At 37.1% G+C, this 24,726-nt stretch overlaps 1 protein-coding gene across 1 annotated transcript in view; it reads right to left on the minus strand.

The window, feature by feature from the left end:
- The window catches only part of CCDC85A (coiled-coil domain containing 85A), a 132,601-nt gene that overhangs the window by 85,636 nt on the left and 22,239 nt on the right, over nucleotides 1–24,726 (minus strand). The gene's annotated exons all lie outside the window — the stretch shown is intronic.

Consider the following 24,726-nt stretch of genomic DNA (forward strand, 5'->3'; position numbering starts at 1 on the left):
GAGAGAGAGAGAGAGAGAGAGAGAGAGAGAGAGAGAGAGAGAGAGAGAGAGAGAGAGAGAGCTCTTTCAAAAGTTCTGGATGTAACTGGACTTTAATTCATTCATGGTAACCGGGTGCTTTCTACCTCTCTTTTTACATACCTTGATTTGCCACTCTCTGCTTTTATCAACTGTTTGCTGGACTGAGGACTGAAGCAAAGAAGAAGCTGAGTAACTGTACAGTTTTCTTGTCTCCTATTATTTTGACACTATCCTAGCCTTACCAAACTACCTCAGTCCATTAGTACAGTTTCCCATCATGAAGAAAGTGGAAGAAAAATAGAGTTGAGAAACTCTACTTTCTGTGCTTTCCCCAATTATCCACCTGACCCACTAGAATAGGGGTACCAAACTGCCGGCACATGGGCCGGATGCGTCATGGCAAAACCACACCCACCCCATTGCCAACAATGGGAAAAAAGTCACGATGCGTTGCGACACGTCATGTGACGTTGCAAGTTTGACACCCCTGCACTAGAGCGAGGAGGCAAAGAATGTTGCAGAGCCCATCTCCTAAAGAGATACATCTGACGGGACTGAGAAGAAGAGCCTTCTCTGTGGTGGCTCTCTCCCTTTGGAACTTCCCCACATAGATTAGACTGACCCCCACTTTGACCCTCTTTTGCAAGGCACTGAAGACCTGGTTCTGCCAATGAGCCTGGGAACCCAAAGTGGAATGTAGTCCATCAAGTGTCCCATTTGATTGTGTGTTGTCACCAGCAGGGGGAAAGGGAAATTACTGTTTTTTTATTCTTTTACATTGGGTTTTTTATTGTTTGTTAGCTGCCAAGAGTCACTGAGAGTGAGTGGGTGGCCAGATAGACAGACAGACAGACAGACAGACAGACAGACACACAGACACACAGACAGACACGTAGATAAATAGGCAGGCAGACAGACAGATGAATAAAATCTGTTACTAACTTATTATCTTCTCTTTGCAAACAGCCCACCCTTTCTTTTTCCTCCTTTTCTTTCTGACATAGCCCAAAAAAATACTAGTTGTGTTGTTATTGACTTCCTTTGTTAGCCTAAGAGTCTTTTGTATTTTAGCCTTCCTAACTTTCTTTTGGCATATTAGCTACCTGCAGGTACACACACTTCCTTGATGCTTGCACTCGTATTCCTTTTTCTATACAAATCCCTTCTAATGTCCATTTCCTTAGGTTTATTACTTTTTCTCCTTTGCTGAATACACACTTTCAGATTACTGCTCTTTTCAAGTAGTTTTCAGAAGCCAGTAGACAGCGGTCAGTCAGTATCACCTTCAACCAGCAGACTTTAAAAATGTAAAGAAGCCACTTACAATTACATTATCACATCACATGAATACAGAAAACTGCCTTATATGGAATCAGACAGATTATGCATTCAGAAAGTGTTTTCTACATACTGACAACAATTCTCCAGGGTCATTGATAAGACTCTTCCCCATCTCTGGAGAAGACAAAGATAGAGAATGAGACCGAGGCATTCAGTGCACAAAATGTGTGTACTATTATCTACTTTCCAATAAAGGAACAGCTCAACAGTAGCGGAGAGAATCTCCACTAGGGATTCTATCAGCAGCTGGCGGAGGGACAGAACACTTTCTCACAGCTAGTCCCATGTGAAGCATATTAACAACCAACATAATATGGAAACGTTTTCCAAACTGTTTTAATTTTAGAGATCTCATTTTACAACCATTTGTTTTCAAGGTGGCAGAAGATTCTGGGAAGCATTTTATTCCAAATGCTTAGGACTGGCCAGACCCAGAGAGATACTGCGCTGCATTTGCATCAACTAAAATATACTTTTAATATTTCATGAGACTGGCAGACTGTAACAGCAATCTGTCTTTCAGGAAGTTTATCTACCATAAATCCGTAATATTTTTTCTAAGGAATTCTAGCATCAGAATGAGAAGGGAGCTAGAAGCTTATCAAGTCCAGCTTCCTACAGAACACAGAATCAATGGAAAATTTATAGCTAAGGGTTGAACTGTGGGGTCCTTGATGCTCTCTGATCTTGGTTGTTTTCTTGTGTTTCATTATCCAGATAGATAATATCACCAGTGGTAGGACTGATGATGTTTCCTAGTTGGGTAATGAAATATCTCTAAAAAGCAACCAAGTTCTGGATTGCAGAACACAGAATCTGCAATCCAGAAAATTACTTCATCATATCTCTGCTTAAGTATCCTCGCATCTGAAAAAGAACCAGTTACCCCCTCCACAGGGTTCATATGTTCAATCACTCACCTTAAAATTAAGCTGAGATATGTTTTCTATTTGTCCTAATCCTACACTCTAAAGCAGTGATGGCAAACCTTTTAGAGACCGAGTGCTCAAAAACTGGCCCTGTCCCTGCTCCACCCCTTGCCCTGCCCCCACCCCGCCCCCATCCCCCACCCCGCCTGCCCGCAGGGCCACTCACTGCCTCCAGGGCTCACCACAGATTGCCCAGGCAGCCCAGCAGCACTAGGGCAGTCACGCCCTCTGCCCGCGCCCTGCAGCATCAACTGTGCACGATGGGGTGTGAGGGCAGAGTCTTGTCTACACTGCCTGGCTGCCATGTCCTTGGCTGCGCTGCTCCGCGTGGGCCACGCTCAGGGGCAACTGTCCTTCAGGGGGGCTGCTGGAGAGGAGGGGGTCACGGAGGAGGCGAGGCTGGGGCAATGGCATGTGTGCCCACAGAGAGGGCTCCGAGTGCCACCTCTGGCACCCGTGTCATAGGTTCGCCACCACTGCTCTAAAGCAACAGAACACAACTCTGCTCCATAATAACCCTTCTGCTCCCATGCCCTGTTCCCTTACCACTTTCAAACACATTAATTATTTTCTTAAGATTTATTCTGCTCTATTTTATAAAGTTATAAGGCTGCTCAATTCTATGGTGACTATGGATGCATACAGTAAAAACAAGTATGCAATATTTCCTGCCTGAGCAGGGGGTTGTATTAGATGACCTCCAAGGTCCCATCATCATCATCATCATCATCATCATCATCATCATCATTGTTATTATTATTATTATTATATTAATATTATTATAAAATTAAAAGAAGTACAAGAAGAAAAAGAGGCCCTTCATAAATTGTATGGTTCTTTCACGAATCATTCAGTTTCTCTCCTCAAATTATTATAATACCAGTATTGGACACAAGGTGTTAAAGGAAGGGGGGAAGAGAGAGATGGAGAGAATTTTCATTTTCTATTTTTCATACCTACAGTGTTTTTCATCAAAGAGCAAGATCTTCAAACTGGCAGCATTTTCAATTTGGCTTCCTCTTCACAGTGCACAGATTAATGTTCCAAAGACTGTAATTTCCTTTTTAAAATTAGATATTTCTAGATGTACTATTAAATATACACAGTGACCTTTTAAAGCAAGAGATATGTGAAGCAGGCAATGCCAGCAACATTTGCCAGTCACTGATAAAGCTTATTTTCTCTCCTTTTTTTTTCAAAGTCAATGTTAGTATTTTGAGATACAACAACTGACTCCTACAGACAAGAAACAAAGCAAAGCCTTTTCTACTTCAAATAGCAAACAATCCAGTTGCACAGAGAGGGCATTAAAGGTCAATCCCATCTTAAGGCAGAGCTAAATAATCAGAATCATACATGATTAATGAGCTTTTAATTATTAATAAGAGTTCGATAGGCTGTCATTAAAAAGTTTTAGAAATTGGAAACCTCCCTCACAAGGTTGCAGCCTCTAAAAATTAACATATATACTTAATCATACAACCTGCTGATGGGAACAACTTGTCCCCAATTTACTCCAACAAGGAACATTCCCCAACAACATCAGTTTCTCTGATAATAAGGTCAAGGGGCAAAAAATACTTAATTTCCTGTCACGCTAAATAAATGTAATATGTTATGTTTAACACATGGAGCTAAGTTCATTGTTTTAGAATGCTAATAGGTAATGGTTTTTTTCCCTTGACACTCACCTTTTTTCTGTGCTTCGCTTTACACAGAAATTTTATATAGAATTCAGCTATCTGGCTAAACCTGTATTAAGGTTTAAAACCTGATTTCTCTCAAATATTCTGAGACAATCAATTGTTAAACATTTAACAAGACAGCAACACTGCAGGACTTGGCCTTTAGGTGGTGAGCATGTATCTGATCATTATTTAAGACAATCAAATATGCCCTGTTATTTGCCAAGATACAGGTAAGTCCTCGACATACGACCACAATTGAGCCCAAAATTTCTGTTGTTATGTGAGACTTTTTTTAAGTGAGTTCTGCCCCATTGTAAGACGTTTCTTGCCTCAGTTGTTAAGTGAATCATTGCAGATGATAAATTAGTAACCCACCTGTTAAGTGAATCTGGCTTCCCCATTGACTTTGCTTCTCAGAAGATCACAAAAGTAGATCACATGACCTTGGGACACCGCAATAGTCATAAATATGAACCAGTTGCCAAGCTTCTGAATTTTGATCACATGATCATGGGGATGCTGCAAAAATTGTAACTGTGAAAAATGGTCATAAGTCACATTTTTCAGTGCCATTGTAACTTTGAATGGTCACTAAATGAACTGTTGTAAGTCGAGGACTACCTGTACACTCTACCACAATCTAGTGTCATGAAAGAAGTTTGGATTTAGTGCCTTTATATTCCAGCCAACATATCTGGAAAGGCTGCTCTTAAGCATAATATAGTACAAGCTCTATTAGATAACCATATTATTTTTTAATGTATGTAGTACTGAATCAGAAACATGACCTTATTTATTTAAGTTTGTCATCTCTAATAGCTGCAAAGCAGGTAGGTACAACATAGTTTTCAACATGTAGATAGATCCTAGGACCAGTAGATGCTGAAAATCTATCCTCCATTAACTTGACTAATCTGTCTGATGATTCTCACTAATTATTGAGGGGGAAGATTTTTTTAATTAAGGGCAATTGGATGTTTGGCAACAATTGACTGAGCTGCCCTTTGGTAGGAATATCATCAGACTAAACAGCCTAAACAAGAAATCAAGGACAAAGTCCTAAGAAAAAAGAATGAAACAGGCAGAAAAAGCCAGAATTATCAGCCATTCTCAGGGAATATAAAAAGAATTCAGTAGTCTCATCTCTTTCTCTGGACCTTTATAAATGTCCTACAAGATAAAAAGCTAGTGTTCTAACTGAAATTCTGCAATCAGTTTCCACTCTGTCCAACCCACCTCCAGACTGATTATGATTTGTTCTTTTCTGATTTCAGACAAGCCAGGACAAACACTACTAGTAGGCAACCACACTAAAAAAAATGCAAGACACAGTGAAGTACATGGAGCATTAAAAAAAATCTCCATAATCATTGCCCTGTGAGAATCTGTGTTATGAGACACAACCAATTCAATTGTCCAACATTTTGCTTGGGCAGATTTTGTTGTTTTGTACCAAGAATAGCTGGGCTCCAGGATACAGCTATTATTTATCCCATATGCTCTTTCTCAGTAGCCCAAGGATCAATAATTTCCAAAGGAAGCAGATCACTTAGTGTGTCCTGAGATAGATTTTTTTTAAGTGAGCCAGTTATTAATAGATTCAATCTGGCTGTGGATTCTTAACAGGGACCCATAGCTTTAAACATCCAAAGACAATTGGTGCTGAACTTGTAAGGTGAGATTGCATTCACATGAACCTAGATTTGTTTCCAAGGTCAAAATTGAGGAAAGGGAAGGGAAGGTGAGAGATTGATTCCAGATGCTCGGTGCCAGTTTTTCACAAGGAAGCTCAAGGGAGAAGCCAACAGGATGTCAGAAGTCACTCCCACTGGTTTTTTGCCCACCTACAGTAATTCTGTTTCTCTGTTTATGTTAGGAAATATATCTAAACCAATGATCCAAAGGTCACAGATTGCCTAGTTCATATATTAAATAGCTGTTCTTTTCATATGTATATCCATCTTGTGATGACTTCATCACCATCAATCAAATGTTCCCTGAATAACTGTGAAACAGGAAGCTATCATTAATTAAATACTACAGAGAATATGCACTATCTTTAAAACAATTCTTTTCAATGGAAATAGTTTATCAGCAATGAAAACTATTAATTAGTTTTAATTTTGGGGAGAAGTGTTAGAAGGAAGACAAGATGGAAGAACAGAAGAAGAGCAAAATGCTCATCAGCTCTAATAGGAATGCTTCTTCCAATCCCTAATTGCAGTCCAGGGGATAATTTCAATTGCTTATTAGTACACATAATGGAAATTGGAGGTAGAGAGTTGTGCTGAGGGTTTAATTTTTATAATCTATTTAAACATGACTTTGAGGTATACATTGAATGTAGTATGTCATGTCTTAATCCCTAAAATAACTACTTTAATACTGTAATCACTTTTTATGTTTACAGTAATCATGCAATTTATTTATTTATTCAATCAGCACATAAACGTTTTCAACTGCTGAAGCAACTCTAAATTATGTACACATACATTTAAATAAAGCAAGCACACATACAATCATTAACAAAAGAGTATTAAACTACAATATGTAGCCAAAGATTAAAATATTCAATATCAATGTGATATCTCAAATCAGGTAGAAAGCTCATGTTTTTGAAATTAAAATAAGGAAAACACACCAAAGAGAAGCCAATATCATTGGATTATTCATTGGTTAATATCACTGAATTGTCCAGAAGTACAGTTGCTCCCAACAATTACATTTGGTCTGACAAAGAGGAAAAGTCCCTCCTGCCTGTTCCAAACAATGCCCTGAATTAATTTTTTACAAGTTATACAGAAAAAAAATGATGATTGATGCAGGTTTCTTGGCCAAGAATAAAAGTAACTACAACTATTGAATCCCTCTTCAACACAACTGACTGGCTTACAAACTGTAACACTCCCTTTGTGTAAACCAAAGGGCTTTCACAGGCTTTAACCATTTGGACTGGATAAGAGAAGGGATTGTGGTTGTGTGTGTGTGTACACATATTTTTGTGAGTTTAAATTTAGAGGACAGAATTTAGTTTGTGCAGCTCAAAAGTGTTGGTTTCTCTCCCACCTAAGTTGGAATTAGATTCAATTTAATCAAAGGCATTTGCCTCCAAGCAAATAGTGCAACTGACACAAGAACAGCAAACTGTTTTGATTTTGGGATTTTGAGACCATTACAGATGATACACAGATCCTATTTCACAACCATATGGCGGGACAAGTTTAAACAAAATCCTCTAGTATATAACAGTAGCATATTAAAATAGGAACAATATATTCTTCCTATCATTTTGCATTCTATAATCAGAGAGCTCTGAAATAAAGATGGACATGAGACAATTCTCATCAAGCAGAAACTGACATATTTTGGGCATGAAATACAAGTTCGTGATGAACTAAAATCATGATAGTTAGAATGGTTAATGGTAATAAAATAAATAGAATATAGTGGGTAAGGGGGAAAGAAATGGTCAAGGAGATTACTGGAATATTCTTGAAAAAAACTGCAATTTATTACAAGAGATAAACTAACATCTCTCCGTGTATTCAACAAGAGTTGAAATTGATTCAGTATCACCTAACTATACAAATACATTATTTGTAGGCATTTTTACAAAATGTTTCACCATACAATCCATCAGCCCAAGCACCACCTGTTATAGTCCAGGAAGTGTTAATACTGGTAATTGCAGTTTGCAAGAATTACATGTAATTTTTTCTAGGCCATTTGGCCTTTGCAGCTCACTGCAAAAAGTAAGTAAATTTGTATCATTTCATTTCTATACATTAAAACTAAACAAATAGATTCATAGAAACAAATCAGTTGAACAACTTAGTGGCTGCATTTGTACGACCAGCTAGGTTTGGTTAGTTTTAAACTTGGCTGTTCACCCACACCCACACCTGGCCCTAGTGTTGTGAGCCTAACTCATTTAAGATTTATGATTCAAAGTATTGTGTGAATGAAGACAGAGAATAATTAATTCAATAATGAGAAGTGCATTGCGTAAATGTAACCGCAGAGTTGGAAGGGACTATTTGAGCCACTGCAGGAAGTTTTAATAATTTGCAACCAAGCTCCTGCTTTGAGAGAAATATTTTGATTCCCAGTCGAATAAAAGTTCAGGAAACCATTGTGCCAATTATCAGCTGCAAGCTTCTCCATTATAGTGAAAAGATTTACTTTTTCTACCATTCACCTGGAATTTGCTTCCTTATGAATATGTCCATACCAGCTTGGTATCTGGTTACTACAGGACTATCTGACCAAACCTGAATCATCCCAACCTACTAATTCATCTAGAGAGAAGGTCCTGCATTTCCAGGAGGCAAAGGGAGATACTGGTTATCAGTAGCACAACAATATTCTATGCCACCTTCTCTCTTCTTTCAGATTTTTTTTTTGCCTTTTCTGTCCCTGTGATTATTATGGATTAATAGGTTGTGGGGAGAGAGAGAGAGAGAGAGAGAGAGAGAGAGAGAGAGAGAGAGAGAGAGAGAGAGAGAGAGAGAGAGCTCTGAATAACATCCTTTGAAGTATTTGAAGAGTTCTACCACATCCTTCTCAGTCTTCTCTTTTCAAGCCAAACATGCTCATCTCCTTCATTCTTTCTTTATAAAACTTAAGTTCTAGTCTCCTGATCAGCCTTACAGTCTTCTCTGGATCTGGATCAATTTTTCTAATCCCTTTTTAATGTGATGTGCTAGACACAGTATATGAAATAGTTCTCAGTACTGAAGTAGGTTGTGACCAATGCAGAATATAATGAAACTATTATTTACTATTGATTTGGAATTGGAAACTAAACCTGAATTTACCTTTAAGCAACAACATGACATGGCTGACTCATGTTGTGATCAACCACAAGTCTAATTTGGTTAATATGTTTATTTTTTCAGTCATATACCTGATAATTTCCCCTCCTTTATAAAACTAAAATAACCTGATAGCACGTAATCAAAAAAGACTTAAAAGACTGGAAGGAGGAAAACGCAATCCTGTTTTGGAGTTGTATATGTCCAAATGAGAACCACAATTTTAATTCAAATATGCTGATTTTTTTTCACTTTTCTTCTTTAATGCATAACCAGAAGACTTTCCTTATTTATCTTTGATAGGGGTGATCCCATGAAAGTCCTTTTCCACCTCGGCATCTCCTTTAACTTCACACACACACACCACACACTATTTCTCACTGATAACCACCCACTTCAGATGGATGACTTGCAAAAGTGTTTTTGTTTGCTTGACTGGTTTGCTCCTGCCACTCTCTGACTTACGAGTCTGTCCCCAATCCACTTCTACCTGAATACTCAATACTTCTCACTGAGTCCTCAAGTATAAAAACTTACCTCTTTAGCTACTGAAAGTCAGCACTGCCTCTCCACATCAGAAGCAGCCATTTAAAATCATCTTCAAAGAATGGCACCACAGGATGCAAGTCTAATTGCCTGTCTGGCATTTGTACATACATTAAAACCAGTTTATGCCTCTTTGAAAATCATAAGATAATGGCGAGCGGGGGGGGGGGAGACTTGAAAGAAATTAGGTGCTTTGAAACGAATGAAACCTAAAAAGGAAGCAATATGACTTATTACTACCTCTGCTGCAAAATGCAAATATTTAAACCGACTTGAAGCAGCAGGAGCAATAGCCCAGGGAACCGGATATTAGAGATAGCACTTTCAGGCAATTGCTAATGTGGCTATGCTAATGTCTCTTACCTAACCCCTCTTTTGCTTTATTTATTTATATTTATTGAAAATTTTACATAAACTAAAACACAACTCTAAAGAAAAAGAAGAGTAAAAAAGTATAAACAGGTGCAAGTAAAAGCAAAAAAAAAAAAAAAAGAGAGCTGAAGTTAAAAAATATGACTTCTAACCTAACAGGTATTGGACAAACCCATCATCATCCCGACCTTTTATTTCTTTCAGAGATCCCTTCAACCCCATATTAAATTCTCATCTTTTTCAATCATTAAATCGATAAATCATTTCATTTTTTGCTTGTTCTAGCAAAAAATCCATAAAAAAATTCTAGTCTTTTAAAGGAAGTATATGTTGTTTTCTCCCCGACCAGACAGTTCAGTTTCGCCATTTCCACTGGTTCTGAAAGTTTGTGATTTATTCCTCCATTGTGGGAAGAACTTCAACATTCTTTCATCTTCTATATAAATCTAGGGATTTTTGCAATATTAATCTTTAATGTTTTTTTGTATCATTGTATCAAAAAGCCTCATTTTTTTTTTCTTTTTTCTACTTAAATAGCAAAAATTAGATGTCATTAAATTTTTCATTAACTAGCACTGTCAATATTGTATATAAGGCTTTATAATTATGAGATACATTTGGAAATGTGTTGACAGGGATTTCAATATGTTGCAATTTATTATGATACTAGCTGTACCCGGCCACGCGTTGCTGTGGCTCAGTCTGGTTAAATGGAAAAGAAAGAAAAGAGAAAGCGCACGTTTGTAATATGTTTAATTTCACAATGCTTGTGGGTATACAATATTTTTGTTGTTCCATTGTCTGTGCAGATATAGAGATTGTCTGGTTTGCCGACTCTAGAACACGCAACATATAATTGTCCATGTGAGAAGCAATCCGTGTCTAGATCTAAACCGCACAATTCTAAAGATTGGCCCTTTTTTGTTTTTACCTGTCACAGGTGTGACATCTATATAATAGTAGGTATATAAAAACACGTGCGTATTCGAATGCAACGTTGTGTCAAAATTTCAAAGCAATCGGTGAAGAACTTTCGGAGATTTAAGATTTTGAACAAACAAACATTTACATTTTTATTTATATAGATATGCAATCTTCACTCAAGAAGTTCTAGAATAAAATCACTAACTGATTTTTTATTTAGCTATATTTTCCTTAGATTCTACTCAAACAAAAGTTCTAATACTAGTATGTATTTAAATGCAAAAATAAATACTTTTTCATAAGTCCACCTTGCATGGTAAAATGTTCCTTCATGTTTTTATCTCTTAAACATTGACTGGAGGTAACTTGATACATTTTAATGTTTATCTGATGTAAAGCACCAATGATGCATCATTTTATTTAAAAAATTCTGTTAAATTATACCACAATGTAAATTTTATCCCATTTACCCATATTCTTTCCCCTTCTGTATATTATATTATGGCAGATATATATTATACAGATATATTTGGGTATATATATTTGTGTTAACATCTGTATGTTATAGCCAAAGGTAGTAGCCTATTTTGACTTGCCTTGACTTTACTAACAAAAATGTATATATTTTTGCAATTACATGTTCATAATTTGTAGAAAATTTATGTTCAAATTTTGTCTTACATTTTTAAATTCCAACTAGTCTTTTGTCTATATTAAATCTTTTAATTGTAATTGTGGATATGAAAACCACTGAATACTACGTTCCTCTGTAGTCAATTGTTCTTCTGACTTCATCTTAAGCTCTCCCATCTTCCTGTATTAATAAAACTTGATACTGTATGTTAGCCATTTCTCTCTGCTGTTTGTCTTCTATAAAATGCTTCCTTGCTGAGACCAATAAAGGTATTTTCAGACACAACTTGATGTGTATTTGTTCCATGTTCTTAGTGATCTTTAAAATCCACATTAACTTTATTGTGCCATAAAAACCAAAGCTCAAGTTAGCCCTACCCTTACAAAAGACTCCTACAGTGAGTACTAGAACTGGCCATCATAGCCTAAAGTAATACTGTACCATTCTGAGGTATCACAAATAATTACAATGACAACTTCCAAGCCCTTATTTCCATCACTACTCCCTACTTTCTACATCCTTATCAAACTAGTCAATTAACAAAGGACCTATGCCCAACTGCATAGGTCCTAACCAAGCTAAAACCCAAGAAATCAGGAATTTGGTAAGGGAGAGATGAGTATCAAGTAATGATCAAACAGCACTTTAGGCACTTTTTGTTCCTTATTGATTCCTTGTTTGTTTGTGCTATTTCTTAACTGTCCATCTCCCTCAGAGAGGGTCTTTATCCAGAGGAAGGTGGAAACCTAAATGGCTGCCTTTGAAGACTACTCAGAAATTGCCATTAGTGCTGAATGTAGAGTATGTGTATGGCTACCTAACCTAATGAGTGAGACACACTACTGTATAACCATTTATCATCAGTGTAATTGAAAGTTGTTACTGCATTAACTTCCAATAAGTTTTCCAAACACAATTCAAATGTCGGTTTTTAATCTTTAAAATCTTTTACTGATTGAATCTAGGCATCTGCATAACTGTCTCCTTCAAGTAGAAGCCACCTGTCTTGTCTACTCACCTTAGCTAGGTCTCCTTTCCATATATTAGGACACACTGTTCCTTATAGTTGCCCCATCTTTTCAGAACAACTTCCCCTCTGAGATTTAGATAGTGCTCACCCTGCTGATCTTTGAGAGGTCATTGAAATGGGCCTATTCCTCAGATATTTACCTCGTTTCTCAAAGAGTGTCCACACGTCCAAAAAGGTCAAGATGTACCAAAATGATAAAAAGAAGTGCTGCTTGTTTTTTATATGTATTGTGGGCAACATCTTAATTGTTTTTCACCATACCCTGTGGACATCCCTGATACCTACTCTTTTAATATAATACTTATATAGCACTTTGGGGAGTCATTTCAGAATGTGCTGATATGCCAAGGACACAGATAAATAAGCATCTAACCTATAGACTTTAACAGGTGAACAAAACATTTTGAAGTTGAAAAGTTTTAAGCCTAAAACATCCTATTCTAATCTTACCTGAGTAATCTGATGTCAATATAATGACTTTGTCATAAACATTCTGATCTCCAAATGGGCCAGTCCAGGCTCAGCCACTTTAGGTAAGGTCAGAAGAGATTTATTTGTTTATTGGTTTATTTAAAGTAGGCAGTTAGCAGCAAATTTGAATATTTCAGTGAAGTTGGGATAATGTAAGAATGTAATTGTTGAATCAGGATTTCCTGGTATTAGTCAGGGGCCTTACAAGGACATCAAGGGAATGGCAAAGCATTCCTTTACTCAGAAAGGCAGTAGAAAAAAATCTTGGATCACAGATCTAAATTTAGGCTGTGTATTTCAGTAAGCAAATCTCTCAGTACATATGGTTTCACTCTTGTCTTGAATAAAGAGATTAATGTTACCAAATCAGGTCTATGAGTCTTCTGCCAGTCAAATCCTGAACAAGAGATTAAACGTCTGGACAACTGAGATTTAAGAAGCTTGAGAACAATGTCTCATAAACACAAATGTTGGCCTCAAAATGGACATCTCTAGTATGTATTAGAAATATCAGATGCATGCCTTATGATAAGAAGTAGATACATCATGAGATATAATCTACATCAGGGGCACCATTTTTTTTAAGCTAGCCCATATACAGTAAATATATAGATCTTCCAAATCAGCTCTCTACCAGTTCTAATGACTAAACATTCTTACCTTCAAATACTATTTATTCCAGCCAACTCTCCAATCCAAGATGTTAACTTGACCCCACAAACCTGCTTTGTTTGTGTTTCTATCTTGGCCAGTCTTCATTCCATGATGGCATTGTTAAAATAGGAAAGTCCCACTCGCTTCTCTTATGCATATAATTCAAAGCTACATTCTTAATGAATGTACAAACAGAAGAAGTGACTCAAGATACCATTAAAAACATGCCACTAGTAAAGGGTCTTTAGGTAATACTTTGTCATTATAAACCAAATCTATAATTACTTACTAAATATTTTAGTATTCATATGTACTCCTAATTTTCTGTATTATGCTGTTGTTTTAAAACTTTTTTAGCTGATTCAGGTGCATTCTCAACCAACAAATAAAATCACTTCGGAACAGTTTATTCCTCTTTTTTCAACTTTTGCAAAAAGAATAATAAAAATGGAGAAATTGCAAATCTTTCTGTACTAAGGATTTCCCAAATCCTGTAGAAACTGACACAAATATGTTTTGCTTTGTCAATCAGACCAACCTCCATTGTTGTCAGTTTTAAAGTGCCGGCATACAAAGCTGCTTTAGAATTTTATTTGCTAAAGAAGACTAGAGAAAGCAAGAAAGAGGCTTTTTAAAACTGGAACCCTATCACTGGAACCTGCTCTTCAGAAAGCTTGCCTGACTCTGAGTCTTTTGTTGCCTGAGCCTTTTCATCTATTTTTTGATTTCAGAATGCTACTTATCTTTTTTTTTTTTTTTTGCAACACTGCTATGTTACAGAAAACTGCTATACAAGCCTCCTCAGAAACATATCGCACTGATATCTATAGGACTGATGTCTTTAGCTGCTCCCATTAGGGACTTCCTTTTTAAATTTCCCACAATGCTCTGGGAAGAAATTATACTGGTATTGTGGAAACTTAACAGCTGAAAGCTTCAGGTATGTAATACAAGAAATTAGTCAAGGATCAAGACAAGATATTGAAGCTTTCCATGATCCATCCCTTGGAATGTTCTACTGCAGACATGTCAAACACAAGGCCCTGGGGCCGGATGCGGCCCGCGAAGTGGTTTCATGTGGCCCGCGAAGCCATCCTGGAAACAGTGAGGGAACGGCCCCCACTGCCTTGGCCCTGGCCCAGGCTGGCCGGGAGGGAGCCAATGTACAATTTTGTGGTGGCCATCTATGCTGAAATGCATTCAGTCTTAGCTCCACAAGGCCGTCTGGAAACAGTGAGGAACCAGCCCCTGCCACGTTGGCCCCACCCCCTAGGTGCATGCTGGGGAGGTGTCACCCTTTGTGAGGAATGAAGAAATGCACCATCGCCTGGAAGTGGTCAGCAAATGGTCCTCGCCTACTTCACATATCCGGCTTGATGGGCTCTGGGGGAGGGGTTTCGGCAGGCAGAAGGGCGCTCTCCTCACAGCGCCAGGAGGCTAAGCCGGGTGGCGCAAATCCAAACAGAAACGCAAGGCCACCCAGCTCCCAGCCTGCCTGGTTTCAGCAGGCAGCGGGGCGCTCTCCTCACAGCTCCAAGAGCTGAGCTGGATGGCGCGAATCTGATGAGAAGTGCAATGCTGCCTAGCCCCCAGCCTGCCCAGTTTCAACAGGCAGCAAGGTGCAAAGTTGGTGGGCTTCGGACCGCCCGGCTCAACCTCTCGGCACTGTGAGAGCGCCCCGCTGCCTGCTGAAATCACACCCACCCCATAGGCCACACCCACTCCATCCACGCCCACCCTGGCCACACCCACCCGCCCCCCCGATGCTGATGCGGCCCTCAGTGAAATTGAGTTTGACACCCCTGGATGTCTCTATCCAACCACATCATGCTACAAGAAATTATGCCAATTCCAAAATATGAGCACATTAAGCAGCTATTAAAAATACCACAGAATCAAAAATGATCTTATTATGTCACTTGGATTTAGTATTGTAGACAGCAAGGCATCCATATCTCCTAAATTAACAGTAAAGTTAGTGTATGTTAGGGCAGATATCCATAATTACATATCTATCAAGTTTCATCCACTAGTTTTTCTATTTGATTCTCCCAGCCACACAAATGCTTAGCTACAAGCAACAGTGCAGCTGCCAACAATTCTACCTGCAGGACATTTTTTCATTCCCATCCTTAGAAATAACGTAAAATCTGTTCAAAACTTGTTTAAACTTCCTCTGTTTGGCTAAATCTTCAGATGATTCAATTATGGGAATGTGGCAGATGTTTGGGTGAGAAAAAAACTGCTTTGGACAGCTATGCTTTACTCTGCAGGTGTGAGTAAGTTGTGTAATATAAAATTCTGCTCAGGATTCCTTATTATCAAGTTGAATCACCAAGTAATCACTTTTTTGTTTGCAGCCAGATGCTGTCAAATAATCCAAATCAGCTTTATGACTGAATCATTAAAAACCAATGACTGTCATCAACATCCCTTACACTGCAGCTTTCTGAAGAAAAAGCAAAGAAGGGAACCACACGTACTAACCATTTGCAAGTAGGCATTTCTTATACATAAGCGGTACTATAAATGGGGAAGGGGCATGAATCTACATAGAAGACCTGCCAAAAGGTTGTTCAGGTAGTCCTCAGTTAGTGGCTGCCTTGGACAGTGACCATTTGCAGTTACACTGATGATGAAAAAGTATCTTTACATCCAATTCTGTAACCTATATAAATTGAGACAGCAATAATTGTAAACCAAGAAATCTGGAAAAGCTAAAAGATTGAGCAAAGCTGGTGTTTCAATCTGATGTTCCCTCAACTGTTTTCAAAATAACAGTTTAAATTATGCCACCTGGTCAGTGTTTATTTCTGACCTACTAATTGAACATAATGCCTCTCTCTTGTCATAATAAAAAGAGAATCATACTTTGATGTAACATAAACGTAACTTCAGCTTCAGCAATAATTACATCATAGCTCTTCTAGCTCTAAAACCAACAACTAAAGTCAATCCAGCAGGCAGGCCCGTATCATTTTATTACTAATCACTAAAGAGAGCCATATATTTTGCAATCTGTGAGTACTATGTAATAGCAAAATAACCATCTGTACAACATGTTCTTCTTACACTGGAATGAGTGAAAACACAAGCAATACTCTGACTGCACACATCAGCTTGAGTGCAGAGCTAAATTATCCAAACCTGGGTATTTGCAAGCTCATGTTTATCCAGCACCACTACTGTATTTCAAAGAAATTGGAAATTGCAGCCAACCCAACTTCCCCTTTTCAAAGGAACCTGATATGTTTTCAGCTAAATCTTTACACTGGGACTTGTCTTCACATCTTTTGTAGGCTTTATTATTATTTCATTTGTACATCACCCAGAGCCCCTCTGTGAGGAAGATGGGCAGTTTCTAAATTTGATGAATAAGTAAAGTAACTAAATAAATTTGAACTTCTGGGTAGTTATGTGAGGTGGGTAGAACACTTGGGTTCTTGCCACTGGCTTGAGTGGGCTCAAAGGTAAAGGAAGAAAGTGAGATGAACCTTGCCAGTACATGGATGGCAGACCATTAGAAAATCTCATGGTTAACAATAGTCTAGAAATTGGGGGAGGGAATCCTGAAAAAGGCAGTGACAAACTATTTGCTCTATCATTGTCAAAGAAAACTACATGACCATGGCCACTTAATCACAAGGAATTAAAGTTATTGTTTCTACGCTGTCATCACCAGCAACCTCAACTGCCAGGCTTTGTACCCTGGAAGTTCACATAAAAGTTTTCTCAGTTATGTCTATATTTGTAAATTCAGAGATCTGATTATTTCTGAAATTCAAATGTGGTAAGAAAAAGATTTAATAAAACTAAGCATAATATCTTGGTCAATCCATCATAATACAGTTTGTTTGGTTTTGGCTTACTATATGATCCCCTGTAATTTTTTGTACTGTAAACGACACATTTGGATCTCATCATTTTGTGTTGGTATGTGTGAAAATCTGTGTGTATGTGCATGTGCATAAAATAAAAATCTGGTCATTGTGGCTCATGCAGCAAACTATGATTAAACAAATATAATACCCTTGTAATAGAATCCAGACATTACACTAAAATATAATGTTTTTTGTAGGCCAAAACCATTCTCAATTACAGACTATGATTTATGGATTAGCTTAATGTGAGAACTTCAACTGTACTGCTTTTATTGTATGTATACTGCATTTTTAATTATCATTTAGCATTTAAAATTTTTACCTCTTACTGTATTCTACTTTATTGTAAGTTGCCCCGGGCAAACTCAAATTTAGACAGCAAACAATGTAATTAATGTAATTAATTAATTAAAGTAAAATCCACAATTGCATCTGTTCAGAGTTTATAATAGCCTCCAGTATAACCTGTTTGCAAAAGGAATCTGTCAGTACATGCCAAGGGCTTTGATAGATGGACAGCCATATAAATATTTTAAATAAATAAATGTAAAAATTAGCAATGCTTCTCACTTCTTTCTAACTTATTCCAAATGACCAAAAATGCTTACCATGCCACTTTTTTGCTACAGAATCCACTCAGAATTACTCCGTGTGATTTTTTGATAATCTCAGTGATATAAGGGCATATAATTAGGTCAACCTTACCAATGCAAACCAGCAAATGCTTCAAGAGGTATACAGTATGCAAGCATACATATGCATTCAGGAAGACGGTAGCCAACTGTCTTCATCCTATACTTTCAATTACTGCCTATCATGAAACTATTAATGAATGAACAGTAAACATCAATGATACCAAACTGACGAGCATAACAAAATCATCATGCAAATGTTGCAACTAAGTACTTGCATTCTGAACCTGTGTGTGTGTGTGTGTCTGTACATCGTCATGCACAATTCATTTCTTGGTACTGTGTACCCACAGATGTCCATTCATGTGAGACTCTTCCTATTATGATCTTTAGCAGCCAAAGGGATTTTAGTGGCAAGCCCTAATTCTTCCTCTTATGAGAAAGCCTTTCAAATATTTTCATTCTAGCCGGACAATCCAAATATCCCACAGGATATGTACAAAGAAGTAAGAAAGCAGATTTGATTAATGTGCCATATTAATCCTGAAGGAATGAAGAAGTTAAGCAAGGAGCAGTTACAAAGAATTATACTAATGAAGCTATGAATTAAAATCAGCAGTGCTCAGTCAGGCTATCTAATCACTCCTATATTTCCAAGAAGCACTGCCAACATCATACTTTATGTTTCATTAATACACTGAGTAGTAAGTGAGGATATTATTTTAAAAGGACTGTGTTATACAAGGCGAAACCCAACTAGAGTTAAGAGTTAAAGCAAAGCTAAAATGTCCATTATTCTGGAAGGGCCAATAATAATTTCAGACTCTCTAGGCAGTAATATAATTAGATCATTCTAAATCCTGGATTTAATTATCTTTTGAGATCCCTCTTGCGCAATAACATGAATTATTTTGCTTACCTCAAAATTCATTTGGGCACCCTCTTCTGAATTAAGCTTAGGACTTCTATCCTGAAGTCCTATCATGGTAACATTACTGTCTTTGAATCATTCCCTAATTAACCAACAGAGGCTTTTAATAAGGCAATAATGGAAAGGATGAGGCTTCTTCTGTCACTGCATCTCTGTATCGTGAAGAGGAAAATAATGTAATAAAACATATGGAGATTCTGTTCACAGATCAGGCAGATAACAATGAAAAAAATAATCCTATGTATTGCAAAAATAATCCCCTTTTTAATTTGATACTGAAAAAGAGAGGTTACCCACCATTATCACAGAATACAGAAATCAATCTTCAGTGTGAATTTCACATTTTTTTTGAGGAACAAGTTGATCCTAACCATTTTAAAAACTGCTTTGCCTTAAGCAGTATTTAAGCTTGTTTTAGAGTTGCCTACAACTGCATGTAGGCATCACCACATGCCTAGCTGCAAAGGGATTGGGTTGCAGATGGCTGCAGATCAGCTGACATGCACACCTCCCAAACTGTGTATTGTGTGGAGATGTACATCCTGTGTGCCAATTGGTTGATCTGGCTTCCTGTTCTGTGCTTTGCTATTTGGGTATCCCCTAGCCAGAACATTATATTTGCAGAAATATAAATGGAACATCTATGAAACCATCCCTAACCAACAGACACATATGTTCCCTGATGTGCAGTGCCAGAGAAATCTGCTCGACCTTTACAATCAAACACCTATTTTCCTCTTGGTCTAGTACTTCCCTATTCTACCTGACCATAATCACAGACAAAACAAAAAACAAAAAGTACAATTATGGCAAGCTAATAATATATATGCAGGCCTTTAAATCTAAGAGTGTATATGCGGGCATTTTAAGTAGCTATACTTAAGTAGCTATACTTAAGAGTTACTTTGATGTAAGATGGGTGGCCTATAACTTTTATAAATATAAATTTAATAAATAAATAACTAAATAGCATTGAATATTTTATAAATATAAAATTAATAAATAACTAAATAGCATTAAATATTTTATTAATTTATTAATTAAATGGCATTGTATATTTGAATTCCTGCAACTCAAAGAAGTTTCAGTGCAACTCCATTTACTATATGTTTGGTGAAAGATTACGGATCTCACAAAATTATGAAAGCTTCCATGTACTTATTTGTTAATTTTCTTTTCTGATTATCTTTCAATAACTCAAGGTAGCATCCTTTAATTTGATATCCATCACCAAATTCTATGACATAAAGGGGGCTTATTGGAGATAGAGACAGATCCAAACGTCATCCAGTGAACTCCTGTAATTGAGGGTGAACTCCTGATCCAAGTCCATTGTCTCCACATGAATTCTTACTGACTCTATCACTGAATCATAATACTACTTGCAGTGGATTATAACTGAGGAGAAAACGTGGGTATATACTCAGTTTCTGGAACTAGAGCCACTTGAAGAGGTTTGCTAATCACCCAATCTTTCATATTCAAATATACTTAGTAGAATCTCATGACTTTGAATGACAGAACTTGCCCTTGAGAAAATTTTAATTCAAAACAGATTTTTTTCCCCAAAATCTGTTGCATGCTCTGAGAGTAAAAAACGGGATCCCAACCCAATACTTCACTTTATGGATTCAGAGTAGGCCTACATAGAAAACTTTGCAAATGGAGAGAAGAGACACTTGGCTAGATAGCTGTCATTGTTTCCAAAGAATTCAGGGTTCTAGTTCTCATTTAGAAAACATTTCCCATAAAACTACAAGTAATTCTGAATCTTTATTTCCCCAATAAAGTCTGCTGTTCTGTTGATAAAATGATGTAACTTAAGTGTTTGTGTTGGGTATTGGATTGTCACAACATAAAACATGGAACCCAGAGTCACTATGGATAGTGAGTTGGGCAGCATATTAAATAAATAAATAAACAAATAAACAAACAAACAAACAAACAAATAAATAAATAAATAAATAAATGCAATATTTGTATGATGAAGTCAGTACTCATGTCATCTTTGGAACTTTATGTCATTTTTGGATCTTTATTATTGGTTGTGGGTACCATTGAGCCAAAGGCAAATAATGCCAAGGAAAAAAAATAGAAGTTAACTTCTAGCAAATCTTTTGTGCATACATAATTGTCCTTCATCCAGGAAATGATAGACAATACAGTAGGACTAAGCATGAAAAAAAGTCTATTTTGTTAACAGGTGATTTGGAACTAAGCTTCTGTTTTCAAGTTAAAATTGGCAAGTCCTATTCTGAACCAAGCCAGGTTATTAAGAAACATTTGAAAATTAGGAAGATTACTTTCCCAATAGGTTGTAATTCTGACTTTGGTCAGGCTTTCCAAAGCCAGATTCAAAATATTCATCTCCTCTATATAATTTTTTATCATTAGCATAATGCAAAGCTTACTTTTGCTTCTATCTCAGATGATTTGCATCAAAACAGTGCTCCTTGCTAATTATCAATGTATGCCTCTAGGATGAAGATAAATGGGATTAGGAAGTTCCTTTTCTTGATAATCTTTTGCTTCCAATTAGAGCCTCCAAAACAGATTTCTAGGATTTTAAAAAAATAGACACAAACACACATTGAAAATCCCACTTTAACTGTTCGCAGCTTGTCTATTATTAAGCTGTAATGTTCTTTGGGCACAGCATGGTACAGTATGCAAACATGATGAAGAAGAAGAAGAAGAAGAAGAAGAAGAAGAAGAAGAAGAAGAAGAAGAAGAAGAAGAAGAAGAAGAAGAAGAAGAAGAAGAAGAAGAAGAAGAAGAAGAAGAAGAAGAAGAAGAAGAAGAAGAAGAAGAAGAAGAAGAAGAAGAAGAAGAAGAAGAAGAAGAAGAAGAAGAAGAAGAAGAAGAAGAAGAAGAATCAAAAGTTGGAATTAGAGTTGTATGTAAATTGAGCCATTTTACGCCCGCCTTTTCTCACAAAAATATTCATAGTCTCATAGTCATCAGCCTGACCTTAAAGCATTGATCCACAATGCTTGGAATCCAAGGGGTTCATTAGGTCTCCGATCTGTATATGAGTATATACAGATACGCAAGCACACTGGTGTATTTTTCCCCAAACCCATATTCATGCACAATATATAATAGACACATACACTCTCCCCTACATTACCATAAATATTCATCCATGCTTGTTATCATTTGCAGTAGAAATGCAGCAGCTTTATCCCCTTTACAAGGAGGAACAAATCAACTTCATGTCATATCTTTCCTCTCAGCATAATGAAGAAAAACTAATACATTGTTTGCTACTCTTGACTATGAAAATGAAACATTTTTATCCCCTTTCAGTGAAATGGCTTCCTCTTTACTAGCAAAAGATCATCCTATGTCAGCCTATAAGTGAGTTGAATGGACTCCCAATGTGGGGGGAACCATTTTGGATCCAACCAGCAGTTTTCAGGTGTTACACATGGTCCACCAGTCAGTTTTTCTGCACCAATCTTAAAAGGAAGGGCAAGAAGTAGTTTCCTTAAGGTACTTTACATCCTATTTGTTGCAAATTTTCTAAATGCAGCATCAACAAAGTCCCCCAGGCGAAGTTCAATATCATTAATCACATACTTAAATAGGAGGACGCACTCCAAGTCCCTCCACTAAATTGATGTCATCTTCTGTAAACCAGGAGATGTGTCCTCTCAGTGTCAGCCCTTATTCTATGGAACAACCATAGACATAGAGTTGGCCTTGATCCTGCTGGTCCTTAGAAAAGATATCAAAACCTGTCTCTTTCCCTTGGCTTTGGGTCGTGAAGTGCTTGACTCCCAATTGGTTAATGGTGTTATTGTTGTTTGAATCCCAGTTTTATTGTTTACTTTTGTTTCTTAGGTATGTACTATGTTTTTTGTATTTTTTCTTGTTAGCTCTGTTGTGTTTTCTCTTTCGTAAGGTGCCCAGAGTCATTTTGGCTGAGTTGAGCGGTCATGTAAATATTTTAAATAAATTGCAAATCTGTCCTTGCCAGGGAAACAGATGGCTGCAGCAGCAGGACCATAATGCAGATACATTTTTGGCTACAAAGTCTGCTGTATACTATAGTCCAGTTGTTCAGGAAAGTTCTATAGAGAGGGTATGTGAAAAGAATTGAACAACAACATCACCAGATAAGAACAAATAAAAACCTTCATATATGTCAATATTTACATTCACATCCAGCCTACTCTTTTCCCACTTAGTGCTTTCCTTCAGTTTAAAAAACAAAGAACCTAAAAGGGTTGATTCACATACAATAGAGTTCCTTAGTTTAGTGTCCTCCAGATGCTTTGGACAAATCCGCTGATTTCAATCCAATGCTTTTCAAGGAAATAAACTGAGAAACCTTGGTTTAGTGTGGGGTTCAAATCAGTAATCTTGTCTTTTTCATCTCTCTACAATCTAGGGCCTCACTTTTCTCTAGAGGTGGCTGTTGCAGAATCTCAGAAAAAAAAATTATTTTTAATAAAGGAGTTGCAAACAGTGCAGCCACGGGTACATACCTCTCTAAACCATAATAATTATAAATAGAAATATTTTTAAATTTGACTCAGGCCAGAGAGGTGAAAAAGAAAAATGAGCTGTACCTTAAAAAAAACTCCCTACTACATTATTGAATTCAGGGAAAACAACCAGCAACAATAAAACATATGAAAACCAGTTTTGCAGCACTCTCACTGTAGCACCAAAATGTTTAAATATTATGTTTTTGTACTAAAAAGGTATAAAAAACATGCTGTGTATGTGAACCTTGGCCTTTGATCTAGAAGGAAAAAGCATCTGACTTATTTATTTGATTTTATTTAGATGTTGCCCAAATCGTGAACAATTCTGGGCAGCTCACAACATAACAAGTAAAAATGCAAAAAAGTAAGATCAGAATAAAAAGAACAAGCTTACAAGGAGAAACAAGATGATGAATCTGATCAAGAGCATAAAAACACATAGAACTACATTGAGTGAGGGACTCCTGTCACCCTATCCTCGGCCTGGGAGAACAGCCAGGTCTTTAAGGCCGTCCAGAACAGCATCAAGATCTCAGGGGCAACGTAATTCCAGAGGGCAGGTACCACAACATAGAAGTTACATTTCCTGGGCCCTGATAGATGTCATTGTTTGATTGAAGGGACCCAAGGCATGCCAACCTTTCCAGATTGAATTAATAAATTGATTCTGAATCAATATGCCTCAAACTGATAGCCCCATTTTCTGAAGAAGTGGCAATGATTAATGGTTTAGAAAGCTGAGCTGTCCAGTTCTAAGACATTTCTGGGAGCACTATTTTCTAAGCTTCTAAAGATGGCCCCAGGGAGGTAGAACTGCAAAGGTCCTTTCTTCAATATCACCACTGGCCCTTTGAGAAAGGAAAGAGATAATTTATCATTTTAACCATCAGCCCAAAACAGCTTGCCAACCAAGTACAAGGCATCACATAGTATATGGATGGAAAGAAATTATACTGAGCATGGTGATCGGCAGGCTCTTTTTAAGATGCATGTGCAGTCTAACAAACTACCCAAAGTGCTGATTTCAGGTGCTCATCCAAGGCAACCTTTCAAGTAGAATTATTAAAATAAATGTGGCACTTAACCAAAAGTTAAAAAAAAGAAAAAATAAAACAATATGCTGATAGCAGTACTAAAAACAAGCAGAAAGCAAGGCTTACTTTCTCTCCTTGCAGGTGGCCAATTCTCATCTCAGATTCACAGAAATAAAAACAGTTTTTATTTCTTATTATGGTCATCCGCTGAAAATGTGGCTTAACAGAATAAATATGAAAATCTGTTTTTTTTCTGTAGAATTGGAAATAATATAGAACATATAGGTGGCCACAATATTTTATCCCATGTTCTCAGCAAGATCTGTTA

The sequence above is a fragment of the Protobothrops mucrosquamatus genome, unplaced genomic scaffold (genome assembly GCF_001527695.2).
Source record: "Protobothrops mucrosquamatus isolate PMUCROS unplaced genomic scaffold, P.Mucros_1.0 scaffold_256, whole genome shotgun sequence".
Taxonomy (NCBI): domain Eukaryota; kingdom Metazoa; phylum Chordata; class Lepidosauria; order Squamata; family Viperidae; genus Protobothrops; species Protobothrops mucrosquamatus.